This window comes from Amblyomma maculatum, chromosome 3 (assembly GCF_055883805.1).
Source record: "Amblyomma maculatum isolate TAMU_Amacu chromosome 3, ASM5588380v1, whole genome shotgun sequence".
NCBI classification, from domain to species: domain Eukaryota; kingdom Metazoa; phylum Arthropoda; class Arachnida; order Ixodida; family Ixodidae; genus Amblyomma; species Amblyomma maculatum.
This window is the reverse complement of record NC_139346.1, coordinates 53,160,264-53,164,174: the sequence shown is the minus strand read 5'-3', so window position 1 is coordinate 53,164,174 and position 3,911 is coordinate 53,160,264.

Below are 3,911 nucleotides of genomic sequence, written 5' to 3'. Positions count from 1 at the left end.
AGTGTGCCGTACAATAGCCGAGTGCATTTAATTATACCGGGGCTTACAGAGCGAGTCCGGTACTAGCTTCGTAACCTCGACGGAGCAGAATGTACGGACTATGAGGCAGTTAAAGCAGCGGTTCTAACTGAGCTAAAACTCACCCCAACTGAGTACCTGGAAAGATTTGAAAAAGCAGCAAAAAGGAAGGAGGAGACCTGGGCTCAGTTTGAATCACGCGTGAAAACGTACCTAGCATATTACATCCAGGCTAGAGAGGTGGACTCAGTAGAGGCGCTGACTCACCTAATGGTGTCTGATCGCATTAAGGCAGGTCTCAGCTCAGAGGGCATCGGATATGTGCGCCTGCGCGAAGGGGAAAGTTGGCTGAAGCCTAAAGAGCTATCAAAGGCTCTACAGATCTTTGAGCAAGCAAAAGGTAAAGGCCGAGCTACAAAGCAGCTTACGGCGCCAGTGCAGCAAATGGGCCAAAAACAGATACATTTTGAAAAGCCCATAGTAAAGTGCCATCTATGCCATGGGCAGGGGCACATTGCTAGGAATTGCCCGCAACAACGGGAAATGAACCGCGCCAGAAACAAGAAAATGGGCACGGGCAGAGGGTGCAGAAGGTCGCACTGGTCGCTCAGACAGTGGTAAAAGAACCAGTGGGCCTACACAGCAAAAATCTGTTCTGCCCCACAGCATGCTCAAAACAGCAGTGAGGTTGATATTTATGAGGCCTAGTGTGAGGTTCATTGTACAATTCTGCATTAAGACGCTCTTCCATTAGATCATCTATGCAAGCTCGCATAGCTCGGACATGCAAGTGAACATACCACCAGCCTTCCGAGTTTCTCGCAATCATTTTTGTATTTACTCAAGATGTGACCCTTCAGAATCGTAAAGCTAAAAAAATTAAACTCAAACTTCTTCACACCCTCATCGAGCTTCTTCGCCCAACCAAATCAACCTCCTTTGCGTATTCCTGGTCTCCCGAAGGACAGGCTGCTTCCACGGCGGCACAACAAGCCCTCGCCGAACCGATCCTTTCCATCCACCCTAGACCTTCCGCCGCCACTCGTCTGCTAGTGGTTGCTTCTAGCGCTGCCATTAAAGCCATTCTCAAGCAAAACAAAATGGCTCCGAGTGGCACCCACAGGGTTTCTTCTCTTGGAAGCACCAACCTGCTGATACTTGCTAAAGCGTAATTGGCCGTGAGCTTCTCGCCATCTACTCCACCATCTATCATTATCGCCACCTCTTGGAGGGTCAGCCATTAATGTTCTAATGGATCATAAGCGACTGGTGTGTATGGTCCGTACCAACTCTTCCAAGTACGTCGGCCGTGAACTTCGCCAGCAGTAGTACGTCACCCGCGAACTTCGTCTGCTGGCTACATATCGGAGTTGAGAACTCACATCTGACACATCAAAGGCATTGGCAATGATGCAGCCGATGCACTTTCATGTATTGCCTCCATTGGAGTGTCTACATCTGCTGTGGGAAGGGATTGTCTGGCCCGCGCGCAGCCAGACAATCGTTAGCTTCAAGCCCTACGTAACTACCCCGTTCCCTCCGTCTGCAGCTCACGCCTCATCCGCTTATTCCCGGATTGTTCTGGTGCGACAAGCCATCAGCTTTACCGCGTCCATTCATTGCAGAGGCCTTTCGTCGCGCCATTCTTGATTTACTTCACATCTGCCATCCCAGCATCCAACAATACATCACCTCGTTTACGACCGGTATGTCTGGCGGAATATTAACACCGACGTTCGCGTTTGCCAGTGGGCCCGCTCCTGCCATACTTGCCAGTCAGCCAAAGTGATTCGCCATAAAGACTCCACACCAGTCTTTCTTGTCGCCTGGTTGTCGCTTTCACCATGTTCATCTTGACTTTGTTGGACTGCTACCTCTCTCTCGTGGCTGTCGTTACATTCTGACGATGACCGAGCGCTTCGATTGGGGGCTCAAAGCAGGGCTTATTCCGGACATTGCAGCGGAAACATTTGTCAAAGCTTTCGTTTCAGCTTTGGTTTCCCGCTTATGCTGCCCGGGCATTGTTACCCCGGATTGCGGTCGCCAGTTCGAATGCACCCTCTTCATTTGCCTCACCCGTCTGCCGGGCACTAAACACTGCCATACCTTAGCGTACCAACCTGTGCCAACGGCAAGGCCGAGCGGCTCCATCATAATATTAAGACTGCCCTCACTGTTCGCCTATATCGCGAGTACTGTACTGCCCACCTTCCTATGGTGCTTATTGGCCCACTCGCCGTTCTTCGTCGGGACCTTGGCCGTTCGTCGGGAAAACTCGTCTTCAATGCATCCCTGCTGCTTCCCGGAGACTTATTTGTTCTTCCGGCTCCCTCGCCCCAGCCCCTGCATTACCACGGCTCCCTCGTAAGCAGCCCCTGAAGGCAGTCTCACCTTGCGGCCTGACTTTCAACTCGATTTCATGCCTGCGGCTCTATGCGGGATGACGGCGTTGTGCTTTACTCCGAGTTTTACCCCATTTAGCACGACGGCAGTAAGCAAGCGCAGATAACGTGAAAAGCCTGACAGTGACAGATAGGATTAGATGGCACCCGCGAGGCGCTGAAGATGAAGTTATGTGATGTTAGGAAGATAGTGAGAGAGCGGGAAGCGCGGCGTGATATGGTACATAGGGTCACAAAGAGTCGGACACGACTGAATGACTACACTGAACTGAACAGATAGGAAAATGCACAAAAATCCTCATCAGTGTGCCTTGCGAGTGTTCTTTCCACATACCACACATAGCAGACTGAACAGTACAATGGGCGCCGATGAAGCCTTTTTCATGCAAAATCAAAATTCGTTACACCGCGGATACGTATATTGATGCGGTACACTCTGCGGTCTGTCATGGAAAGTGGCAGCGCAAAACAAATGCTGGGACGAAAGTGAAGAAACAAGGATTAAGGCTAAGCGCTTGTCCTTCCGCACAGGTTTGTTCCCTTCTTATACTTATTGTCGCTTCTATACATATTCCCCTGTTTTTGGTTCTTTTACGCAAAGCGTTTACAGCTCATTTTGTGAAAAAAAACCATCCCCATACCCGAATGTCGGCTCGGGTGCTGCCGGGAGTTGTCAGAAGTTATCGAAACGGGACAGTTGAAATGCAGGCCAGTATTTCATCGATTTGTGCTAGGCAGTAGATGGGCAGTTTGACGGCTGATTGACAGGTAATACCAGATGCATGATTGATTGTTTAATAACCTATAGTTGAAATAAATAAAAACAAAACAATTAAGAAAAAGAAATAAAAGTTCTGAGTCGGGTTGTAGTCCATCATAATTAAAAGAATTCAAGCTCAATAGTCACTGTAGCGCACGTAGTCTGCCGTACTAATGGCCTTAGCCATTACATTGCAGAGTTCTAGCTTAAACGTAGATGAAGCAAACTAACACTCACTATGGCGTTTACTCTTGATCTGTAGCATAAGCCTCATTCTAAAATTGTTTTTGCTGTTCTGCTTTCCATGTGCTATATCATGGCTCACTCAATATTTGCATCAAACACGCTCTCGACATTCAAAGATGAAGCGAAATGTGCACACGCAGTCCTTTGTCGAGCCGACCCTTTCCGTAATGTTAGGAGCATTTCAGCAAGAAGGTAGCGATTATTTCGTTGTGAATGCAAGAAAGCGCAGATTTAGAGCGAAGTTCAATTTACTGCTTGTCCAGACAGGTGAACCTGACACCCACTTTCCATGCGACGAAGGCAGATAAGATAGCAGCAGTCGAAAAGTAATGTCGACAAAAGAGAAGGCACAAGGACGACCGGTCAGCGTTAGTCACGCCTTTTTTTGTGTCCCCGTTAGTTCTGCTCATCATGCTTTCTACTATCGCTTACTGACTTACCCGCACATGATTATTAGTAGATAAGATAGAGTCGATTGAGGAGAC